Raw genomic sequence first — 12575 nt, forward strand, 5'->3', positions numbered from 1 at the left:
TTTATTCCAATTCAAGCACTGCATGTAACCGTATAATAAACATATAATATTCTTTGCAAGCTCTTGTGGGGCCACAGAAAATGAAGTCACGGGCCGGATTTGGCCCCCGGGCCTTGAGTTTGACACCCCTGCTCTACACAAACAGCCAAACCACATTATTATTGATTTTTAGGTTTTAGCTAAGTAACAGTTTTAAGAGATATGTTTCATGTGAACACAATATATTTTATTCAAATTTTGAATTATTAATTATAATTAAAATACAAGTTGTATGTAAATCAAATCAAACAAATGATGAAAAAAGGAATGCTGTACGGTGGCCATCAGAGCAGTAGTGTTTAACCTGGGGTTCAGGGGTGGTACAAAGAGATAAGCTATAATGTGATGTCAATGTATGCATGGAACTTTCTTTGTACATAAAGTAATAGAAAACATGCATACCCATAACTGCTCTGTCTCCTGAACCTTTACAGCTGAGCTAACATTAACTTTGACACATATAAATGTATTGCACACATATCACAAAAAAGAAACATTTACCGTGTGCGCCTCTTGAACCCTGTAGAATTATGCCAACGGCATGCGTTGCCATGGCAATGCCTTATGACCTGACTGTGGTCATGCGACTCACCGACCACATCCCAAATATGAACCATTCTACATTTCGCTATTCAGATAATACTCTACATTTTAATTAACTAACTAATTACACTCAAATTGACTAAATCATAAATTGATAAGCAAGGCACACAATGAACATCCAAATATAAACATTTCTCAGACCGTTACACTCCCAACAAATTACTATGATTTATGAAACCGTACATGTGAATAAATCTAGTCATTTCAAGAACCAAGGTGGATATATGTGCAGTACCTTAATTCTCCACACTGGTAAGTGTTCAAAATGTCTAAGGTTTCAATAGAACACCTCTTAGTTGTTTTCTAGAAGTAAAACTAATTTATGAATAGGACGTTCGAGAATGGATGGTTTAACTGATATTTTTTCCTTCTTTCCAAGCTTCCTGTTTCCCATTTGAACTGTGACCTTTCGCACTTGTCCATCTTCATCTTTACAAACATCTAGCACTCTGCCAAGTCTCCACTCATTTCGAGGAAGCTCTTCCTCTTTAACAATGACAATATCCCCTATTTTGACATTTCGTCTCGGAGAATGCCAGCACTGTCTAAGGGTGATGTTTGTTAGATACTCCTTCTTCCATCTACTCCAGAATTGCTCTGCTAGATATTGTACTCTCCGCCACCTTTTTCTGGCATACAAATCTTCTGCCACAAACTTTCCTGGTGGAGGCAGCGGAAAGGAGGTTTTCATGGTGAATATATGGTTTGGGGTAAGTGGCTCTAAACCTTTTGGATCTGTAATGTGGTCAGTTGTGAGTGGGCGACTGTTTACGATTGACATGGCTTCATAGGAAAATGTTCTCAAGGAAGCGTCATCTCTTCAAGCACTTTTAGAGAGAACCCAATTCAGGACGCTCTTAACTGTCCTGATCTGCCGCTCCCAAACGCCTCCCATGTGACTGGCCTCTGGCACATTCATAGAAAAGTCACAGTGTTTTTCAGCCAAGAAGGTAGTTAATCTGTCCTTGTCTACTTCTTGCAACGCCTTTGTCAGTTCATTTTTTGCACCAACAAAATGTGTCCCTTGATCGGATTTGACTTGTCTTACAGCTCCACGGATAGCTTGGAAACATCTCAAGGCATAGCCGTGGGAACATGCTTCAAATGGGGGGTGCTGTGGGGATGACACCAGGGCTGGTTCTGACCAATGTGCTGCCCTATAAGGCAATATTTTAGCTGGCAATGAAAAACCTCTACAAAAGACCACTACACTGCAAAAAGAGAAATATATTGACATGTTGGACAGCTTATATAACAAGGCTTCAAATTTATTATATATTATAACATGTTTTAATTGGAGGGATGGACTTCACGACTTCGGGTACCCCCCCCGGGAAGATTTTTTAAACATTTTAAAGTAAAATGCTTCAATTTGGTGCACTTTGAGCGCCCAATTAGAGACTGATCTAGGGGGTACAACTCTAAACACCCATATGAAAAAGATCGGTTTGCATTTTATCAATCAAATAAGCAGGTATGTGAACATTTCCAATAACCTACCATAGCCAATAACAAATACATGTAACTTATTTTATTTGTGTTGTTCATTCATATCTTATTTTACAAGTTAATATTTATTTATTTATGTATATTTTAAAATCTCTCCAGTTTTAAACGATATTTTTGGTTTAATGTCCTATAGTATACATTGGAATGATTTCAAACCTGTTTTTATTTATCCTAATAATTATAAAGGTGTGCCTTGGAAATATTTGTTTACATAAATGGTGATCAAAACGTTTGAGACCCACTGAGATAACTTAGACTAAAGTGAACTATCTAAGCCCTCAGAGTCCTTTACCTCACTGAGCCTCTCAGTCTGACAGGAGAGGACTCTCCCTCCACATTATTGTAGAAACAGCTTCTTATATCCGTTAGCGCAGCAGAAGCTAACAACAATCCCCGCCGGTACCGCGGTATCCCCTCTCTCTATCTCTCTCACTTTAGCTGTGAGCTGCGGGCGCCTGCTAAGCCAACATCCCCCACTTCATCACTCACAGCGCCCATCGTACAGGGCAAACGGAAAATGTAACCGGGGAAAAGGGTGTTATCTTTACTTAATTATGAATGTTGTTACATCAAGGCTGAAAATTCGTTTTTCTTTTATTATATCTTGTGGAAGTACAGATCCCCTGTCCTCCACCAGGGGGTGCTGCAGCACCCTCAGCACCCCTACTTCCCACGGCCCTGTCTCAAGGCGTTTATGAAAGCATCAGTTGTTAGATCCTCCAACATTTCTACGTGGACTGATCTCGATGAGAAACAGGTGAATATGAGTCCATATCTCTTTTGGTCTTTACGACCTTGCTTTGTGTGAAATGGCCCAAAACAATCCATTCCACAGTATGAGAATGGGGGAGAGGGGTCAACACGGTAAGCAGGTAGATCCGCCATCTTCTGCGTTTCTGTTGGCCTGCGAGCTCTTCTGCACACAACATATTGCTTAATGTGGTTTGCCACAACTTTGCTACCACCAACAATCCAATATCCATTTGCTCTCAGTTCGTGGAGGGTCTGTCCTCTTCCTTGGTGTTGAGTTTTCTCATGGTAGTAATCTAAGATCAAATGTGTGACCACACCGTGTTTTGGTAAGATCATTGGATGTTTCAGGTCAAGAGGTAAGGAGCCCTTCTTTAATCGCCCTCCCGCCCTGAGAACACCATCTTGTAACTCCGGGTCGAGCTGAAACAATGGATGACTGAGTGGCAGTTTACCCTGACTCAGTAGTTGTATTTCGTTGCTGAAAGCATCCCTTTGTGCTAACTTCACTAGCACAAGACTGGCTCTTCTTCTGTCTTCCACGATTATGGGTTCTGCCATTTTGGATCTTTTTGCCAGTCGCTGGATACGAGCAATAGCACTCAATGCTATGCTCCATTTTGAGAATCCTTTCAATCTCTCCAAGAAATTGTCCTCTTTTACTACATTTACTTGTAGTGATTGGGTTGTTTTGACTTCTGGATCAGCCAACAGAAGCTCTGTGTTCCATTTTGGTGTGACAATGTCTCTTTCCCACAAGAACTTTGGTCCAGTCAGCCAATTTGAGCTGACTAATTCTGCTACCTTTAGGCCTCTGGTGGCATGATCCGCTGGATTTTGATCCGTATCAACATAGCACCACTGTGCTGGGTCTGATCTTTCTCTGATTCTTTGGACTCTGTTTGCAACAAAAACATGAAACCTTCTAGCTTCATTGTTAATGTAAGCTAAGACAACCTGTGAATCAGTCCAAAAATATTCTTGATCAATCTTGAGCTCTAGCTCCTCTTTTAACATGCTACTGATTGCTGATGAGACCACTGCTGCCGTCAACTCCAGCCTTGGTATGGTTACAACCGTGGTGGGTGCAACTCTCGCTTTACCTATGACCAAGGAGCAATGTATACTTTGTCTTCACTCACCACTCGGATATATGAACATTGACCATATCCATAGCTACTAGCATCGGAAAAGTGGTGTAGTTCAGTTCTCTGAACCTTGCCAAGGTATTCTGGGATGAAGCACCTTGGTATCTGGAGGTTTTGCAGATTATGTAGGTCGTTTAACCAGCTGTCCCACTGTGGCTTTAGTTCTTCAGGAAGTGTGTCATCCCATCCTATACCTTGCTCGGCACATCTCCTGCAGTATTTTCTTCCCCAGTAGGAGGAAGGGAGCCGCAAAGCCTAGTGGATCGAACACAGAGGCTACTGTTGATAGGATTCCTCGCCGTGTTGCTGGTTTTTCTGCTGGATTTAGTGTAACCTTGAAGGAGAATGTGTCGCTACTCATGCTCCACTTTACTCCCAACACAGTCTGGACTGGGAGTTTACCATGGCTGAGATCCACATCCTGAACTCCACTGGCTCGCTCGCTGTCAGGTATTGACTCCAAATCTTCTCTGTTGTTAGAGATGAACTTGTGGAGGTGCAGTCTTCCATTTGCAGATATAGTTTGTGCTTCTATTACCAGCTTGATGGCCGTATCCACAGATTCCACACTGACGAGACCATCATCCAGATAGAAATGATTCCTGATGAAGTGAGCTGCTGCAGGATACTGCTTTTCATTTTGGCTTGCAAGATACTTCAATCCAAAGTTTGCGCAGCCCGGGGAAGATGCTGCTCCGAAAAGATGAACTTTCATACGATACTCTTTTGGCTGTGAAGTTGTGTCACCATTTTCCCACCAAAGGAATCGTAAGTAGTCTCTGTCTTCTGGGTTCAAACGAAACCTGTGGAACATACATCTACAACTACATCACAAATGACTGTGATTGGATGTTTGCGAAATGTACAGAGTACGCCTGTCAATCCATTTGTGAGATCAGGGCCAGTTAGTAAGTGATAATTTAGTGCTGTTCCATCATATTTGGCTGAGCAGTCAAAAACAACCCCGATCTTTTCGGGTTTTCTTGGGTGATAGACCCCTTGATGTGGGATATACCACACATTTCCTGCTTTGGGTTGGTTCTCAGCTTTCTCTGCGTCTCCATCTTTAAAGATGCCTTCCATGAACTTGATGTAGTCCTCCTTGAATTTTGGATTTTTCTCAAACTTTCTTTTTAGATGGTTCAGTCGTTTGAGAGCCAGTAGCTTGTTCTTCGGTAATTGTGGGCGCACCTTAAAGGGAAGTAGCATTTCCAAGTTTCCCTCTGTATTTGTATGTATTGATTCATTGAGTATTTGCAGGAACTGTATGTCATCTTGTGATATGCTCACTTCTCTATAATTCGTATCCCTGAAGTCGGATTCCAGGGCTCTAATGACCATGGTTGGTGTCAATGGAGGAAGTTCCTTCACATGTACACGGTGGCACAGACCTGTTACTTCTTTTGACTTTGCTACCTGTGTTGAGCTGCCAACAATACTCCAACCTAGGTCTGTCTTGACAGCATATGTTTCATCGTCACCTCCAGTTATGACCTGCCGAGGTACCAGCGCTCTGGAGCAGTCATAGCCTATTAAGAGTCCGACCTCACAATCCATCAGCTCAGGTAACTCCTTGGTTATGCTTTTCAGGTTTTTCCACCTTTTGGCAGTTTCAGAGGTAGGTATGTGCGAATGTTCAAGGGGAATGAAATCTCTGGTATAGGCAGGTGGCAAGTTAATGAAGCTTTGTGAGGAAAACCCTCTAATTCTAAGACCGCTTACTCTGTTACTCTGTACAATGGAATCTTTTCCCATAATAGTGGTTAGCTTTAACCTGACCGGCTCGAAATGTGTCCCTGCATTCTCACAAACCTCTTGGTCTACAAATGTGCTGCTACTCTGAGTATACAATAGGGCATAAACCAATGTCTCTTTTTCAGGTGTGTTGGTTGACGATACCCAAACGGGCACGACCATGGATGTGCTCCCACCATTGCTCTTGTCCAAGCAGCAAGAGAGGGAAGACATATTTTCTTCTGCTTGCATAGTTTGGGAAGAATATGTGTCTGCAGCAGCAGAACGGTCTTCATGAAGTGGTGTTGGATGAGGTCTCTTGCATATGCCACAAGTAGCTTTATTCCTGCAGTCCCTTGAAATGTGTCCTCTCCTAAGACAGCCAAAGCATAGGTTATTGTCATGGATGAACTGTCTCTTGTCTTCCCTAGGCTTATTGGCAAACATTGGACACTTGTAGATGGAGTGACTTTCTCTACAGCACAGGCATGTGACTGGACTTGATGTCAATGAAGTGTTAACTGTATTTACTATGTTCGAAACGTTTGAGCTGCTCTCTACATCACTGTAATTAGTCTCTGTACTTTCTTGAGCAGACGGTGTCACATTTGTTATGAATGCACTAGCATTTGTGCGCTTTTTATCTCTGGATGTTCTCTCTTCACTAGATTTCAAGGCATGAAAGGATGTTATAGGATTGCATGCAATTTCTGCCTCTGTGGCTAAAAACTTGGCAAACTCTTTGAATGTAGGATATTCCTCTGTTTGTAGAAGCTGCTTCGTTACTTGTCTGTTTCAGCGAGAGGTCAGCCAGTCAGGGAGTTTTTGGAGCATCTTTTGGTTCTCTTCACAGTCGTTCAATACTTGTAGGCCTTTGATGTGTGGCATAGTATTGCTGCATGCTGTCAGAAAATCACAGAATTTTCTTAGTTTGATAGACTCTCTTGAGCCGATTTCGGGCCAGTTTTTCAGTTTTTCTCTGAAGGCCTGCTGGATTACAAAGGGGTGGCCATATCGTGCATTCAATGCTTTCCATGCTTGGTCATAAGCTTCATCGTCCTTTCTGTAGAAGCTTCCTTCCAACACAGATTGCGCCTCTCCACTGATGTATTTTTGTAGATAGAACAACCTGTCTGCTGAATATGTGCAACGCCATTCTATCAAGGTCTTGAAACTTGTGCTCCACTCCAAGAAATGTAGTGGGTCTCCTGAGAAGACTTTAGGCTCAGGTGCAGGAAGCCTGGTGAGAACCATTGTGTCATGTAGGACTTTTGTCAGCAATAGTTCGTTGTTAGCACTGTTTGTTTGTATCTTTTTGCTGTTCTCACGTTTGTTCTATTTGTAGCTCTTTATGAGGTACCTGAGAAGAGTAGGACACCTCACTGTGCACTGGTGAACCTTTGTCATGGATTTCACTTGGGTCAGCCTCAGAGTATGCCTTTAGCTTGGCAGCTATTATTTCAATCTCTCTCTGATTCTCCAGTCGTTTAAGTTTTTGCCTTTGTGCAGCAATTACATCTTCCATCTCAATTTCAGCCTTTTTAGCAGCAAGCTCTGCAGCACAGTCTTCTATTTTCACGGTCATTAATTGTGATTCTGATGAAAGACATAAGCTGTGACTACGATTCCTAGTTTTGGAGACTGAGGACTTACTATATATTGACTGTGCATAGTCTCGGTCAAGCACCATATGAAGTCTTGCATTTTCTGCCTTACCATCAAACTCCTCTAGCCCGACTTCACTCATGCGTACCTTCATTAGCCCCATAACGTCTGCTTTTACAGCTATGCAGGAATCAATGTTCCCTCTAATGTTAGTGGAAGGTGCTGAAATGAACCGTAATTTGTCATACACATCTTTAACTATTGTCTCCCGCTCTTCAACAGTGTCCATCATGTCACACAAGTCATTGTCTGAGCACTCATCCTTTAGTTTGGTGCGTGTGTCTCGAACTCGATCTTTCCAATGTGCATATTGCATATTAAATTTGCTCTCTAGTTGAGATACTTCCTTTTGCTTCAACTCCAGCATTTTTGGGGTTAACCTTCTCTCTCTTGACGATTGTCTGAGTTTGGCACACTTGGAAGTGACTGAAGTGGGTTCCATTGTTACTTTCTGGATTTCAATTCTGGCAGGAATATCACCAATGAGTATCTCGAATCTTTCCTTTTCAGCATCATCAGTTTGGGATTTTAGCAGCTCACTTAACCTAGTCAGTTCAGACTGAAGAAACTCACTTTGTTCCCTTAATTCACCACTGTGTGATTGTTCTCCGTGCACTGACATTTTACACTTTAAGGAAAAACACTATGTGAAAACTATTATAAGTCTAACCCAGATACTGATATGGTGTTGCTATTTACTCTTATAAAACCCTCTTTTTTTTTGTCTTTATATTATGCATAGAAATCTCATTTGACCATTACTAACAATAATAAGCCATAAACAACAATGGGCTATTATTATTAACCAATAAATCAATATTAAACAAGTCTCTGCTTTTTTGTTACACATATACAATGTCCAACACCCTGTAGGTAACACAGTCAAACCTGTGGCCATTTGCAGAGCCGTACTCTTCTGTCTGAAGCAGCGATGAGATGAAACTGATACTGCCCGTTGCAAGTCTGTAGTAAGGATGTTTGTAGAGTGAAGTCCTACACTGCCCTCTGTTGGTGAATCCGCGCCACTCTCAGTCGGTGACAAGATAACGTCAGTATTCTCTTGACTTTTCCCTTGAAACAGCCAGCCTCTTTTCCGACATCTGCTCTGGTAACCGTCGACGCGCTGTCTTAGCGATCTCTCACGGACTTCCCTTGGTTCTCTCGTTGCTCTTTACTTTCGGCCATGTTGGCGGTACGTTTACACTGTAGCTACACCGGTCCAAAAAATATATATACCATGAACATACTGATGTCTTTTTGACGGTTTATTCTCTCCCTCACTCATAAAAACGATTCAAGACCTTTTTAGACTTGACACAATATACAAATGTTCGCTTTATTAAATATTTTTAATTAAGAAATAAACCTAAGTATAGTTCATTAGTGTAACACAAATTAGTTTAATCAATTCACTTATTAAATGTATTTAGGACAGATCAACTCAAAATGAATTGTTTTCATCTGGGGACCGCCCCTTTGCACATCCCCTTTGCGCATGCGCACATCCGTTCTGTCTTTTGCCTCCTTTTCTCTGACACTGACTGTGGAAACTGACTGGGGAAAGTCTATTCTTTGGTAAGTATTTTAGTAGTTTTTTAGTAGTCTCTAGTAGTTTAGAACGTACCCTGTTTCCAAGTAATGCCTTTTCATACAGTAATATCGACAAGAATATTTGAAACCACCGTGTTATATTTTGCTCCGTTTTTAGTTGTAAACGGCAAGCTAGCTATGGCTAGCCAGATAACTGGTAGCTAGAAGCTAGCTTGCTACATGTGGGTAGCATTGAATACCTGCTGGATAATGGAGATCAGTGGATTGTATTATATTAGATTTAATGTTATTTTCATTGAACACAGTAAACCAAAATTGAGTTTATATCCAACCAAAAAAATGCAAAGAGTAATTAAAGTGCATGAGGTGAGCGCCGCCATTTTCTATCATAATGCTCAGGTCTGTCCATCTCTTCTGGCCTTAGTGCAGGCAGGCAGAGGAGGACTGTAGGAGTTCAGTTGAGTTTAGGCACTGGTCTTTTTTTTACTGCCAAATATTTAATCTAAATAATGAGATAATATATGTACTGAGTCTTTTATGGGTAACCTCACTCACAAGCAGGCACCCACAATTGTGCAGAAACGTAGGCCTAAGTTACTTATTTGATTCCATTTGACTTCTCAGAGTAGTTTTAATGCTGCATACTTTTTGCTCGTACTTGAGGTAAACCTTTAGAAAAAGAGTCATCACTTTGAATTTGTTAGATTTGGGTTATTCTCCCGCAGTCCCCTTATATCGTCTCCACACTCAACACAATGGCTAATGCTAAAGCTAACGCAGAACTCCCGTCAACTTGTAATAAAGCTAAAGAGACAGGAGCTAATTTATACAGAAGTATTTACAGCGTTGGCCTACAGTGCAGCGGGCTCCAGTAAGTTAGTCTTCTGTTCTGTGAAAATGTTAATAACGGTCGCACACGGTTTAACGTGCTGCGGCAGAGCCCCCCCCACCCAATTTTTTTCCCGTCAGATACCATGTCCTGCTTAGGGACATTTCGACTGATTTGACCTTTCTGGTCTTCAGACAACCGCTCTGTCGCACCCACATTAACTAAATTCTGTCCTGATTTGTCGACCCTGCTTCTGCTTTAGTGTGACAACATCAACACCAGGAGGGAGTGCATCCTGAGAAGCCTTGTAATATACCTAACTGAAGATCCAGACTCGTTCTTCAAGGAGTATCTGGTAAGTTTATACAATATTTTTCCCATGTAGCGTTGAACAGTGTTATCCTAATTTATTAATACCATGGCATGTATTTATAATGAGAACATCCTATGGCACACCACCATTCATACCCAAGGCTAGATGTCTATAATGTCAACTTCTCGCTTGTGTGTATTACTTAGGTATCTAACCTGTGTATCCTTGTGACTATTATTATTTTGTTGTTTTGTTTCCCATTGTAAAGGTCCTTGGGTCTCTTGAAAGGCCCTATAAAAATTAAAATTATTATTATTATTATTATCAATAAATAAATGAAAAAATAAATACAGGAATAAATAAGGAAATAAATAAATAAATATGGATATTAATGAATAAATAAATGTATACATTAATTCAGGGACAAATAATAAATAAATGCATAAATAAATACATTTAAGAATAAATAAATGTAGAAATAAGTAGGTAAATGCATAAATAAATAAATATGACAATAAATAAACGTATCAATTAATACAGAAATGAATAAATACATGCTGAAATAAATAAATTCTCGAATAAATAAATATTGAAATACATATAGAAATAAGTAGTTGAATGGATTAATAAATACAGAAATACATGTTTAAATTATTACAGGAGTAAATAAATAAAATAATAAATAGATCCTGAAATAAATACATGAATAAAATAATAAATATAGAAATAAATAGGTAAATGTATGAATAAATAAGTAAAAGTTGATAAGCAAACAGGACATACATGGATAACTATCTTTATTAAATTTAATTTATTTCTACATTTTTGTACAACTATTTATTTCTGTATTTCAGGCTCTGTATGTTGATAAGGTTGGAGGTCCTTATCTCAGTTTAAAGCAGTATTGGTCAATTAGGCGAGCCAAACAGAAGCAAATCTGCTTCTTTAAACTGCAGTTGATGGTTCAAGAATGCTTATTTATATTTCATACAGTTTTCTGTTTGTGGGGGTCAGCTTTTTACTTAACATACGTGTTTGTGTTGTTTTCAGGCCTCCGCCGCTGACGATGCAGAGAGGGACATTTCCAACACAGTCATGGGGATTTACACGATCCGAAAAAACGGGGATGGGGGGCCAGAGGACATGGGAATTGTTATCGAAGGCATTAAAGTCATGGAAAACGTAGGCAGCGTCATTGTGGGACTCATCATGCTCTTGGGGATCATTTATGCCCTTGATCTCAGCTACCCGGACAACCTGAAGTACACCTTTGAGTTTCTACAGAAGATCGTAATGAACTTGGATGGGCACAAGCTGAATGCAAAAATACAGCAGCTGAAAATCAAGCTGTTTGCATAAGAGGTGAACAAGTGTATTGTCAAGTTTCCTTAACAAATATTTAGCTTTTTTGTAATTGTAGGTTCAAAGCAAATGGCTACACTACACTTATTCAATTACCAAATATACTGTAGGGTTTGTGCAGTGCGCTCTTTTATATATCAAAACCACCCAATGATATTCCCTGTTTGGAGAGCAGTGCAAAGCATCCACCTTTTTATAGTGTCTTTGTTGTTTGTGGCACTTGGAGATCTAGAATCGCTGGGTGTTCATTTTTCACCAGTTTCGGCACTGTTACGGGAGTGCTATTTGCACCACTTTAAAAATGTTCTTTAAAAAAAATATTTTTACATCTTGCTCTGTGTTTTCAAGTAGAGCTAATATTGAGATGTGTATATAAATATTGATGTTGAATTGAGGATTACTGTCACCTTCCTCATCCATGATTGGCATTATTATTATTTTTCTGAGTTGCTTTTATCTCCTGCTCAGTCTGTTTATTGATATGTTTTATAAAAAAAGAAATGCAGACAGACAAATAACTCTGACAGAGAACTTTGACACTGTTTACACAAGTAAAGTGAGGATTGGCTATCCACCTCAAGGTGTAATTGTTATCTGAGAATTTTCAATAAAAATATCTCAACTAGGTTTTGTCTCATGAGTGTCTTAATGGGGGAGAAAGTGAAAAATAATTATATTTTTACATTATTTATTTACCAATTAATTATATTAGTTTGAGTTGGACAAATGTAAATTAATTTAATTTACTTAACGTAATAATTTTATTTCAGCTTTATTTGATAAAAATGAGTTGGACTAACTCAATTCAATTTTATTAAATGGATGTTTTTAGTTTCAGTTGGGGCTACGAATATTTATTGGATGGAAATCCTGCCCACAATTGAATTGAGTTCATCCAATGAGTTTTTTTGAGTGCTCTCGCTCTCATTCTCCGAAGACAATGTGTAAACTATAAAATGAACAGTTGAAAGTTTACATTAAATCGTAACACCTAACACATTAGCAAAATCAAAGCTGTTAACTATGTTCGTTATTCTCGCGACCAGGAGAGAAGCTTTAAAATGAGACTAAA

At 39.7% G+C, this 12575-nt stretch overlaps 1 long non-coding RNA gene across 1 annotated transcript; it reads left to right on the forward strand.

Annotated features, from left to right (window-relative positions):
* Window positions 1-8796: 8796 nt before the first annotated feature.
* On the forward strand, window positions 8797-12130 carry LOC307018914. The gene is made up of 3 exons (XR_013802543.1): window positions 8797-9023; window positions 10091-10183; window positions 11192-12130. It is a non-coding gene; the product is annotated as an uncharacterized lncRNA (long non-coding RNA).
* The last annotated feature ends 445 nt before the right edge of the window (window positions 12131-12575 follow it).

This window comes from Notothenia rossii (genome assembly GCF_949606895.1).
Source record: "Notothenia rossii genome assembly, chromosome: 9".
Taxonomy (NCBI): domain Eukaryota; kingdom Metazoa; phylum Chordata; class Actinopteri; order Perciformes; family Nototheniidae; genus Notothenia; species Notothenia rossii.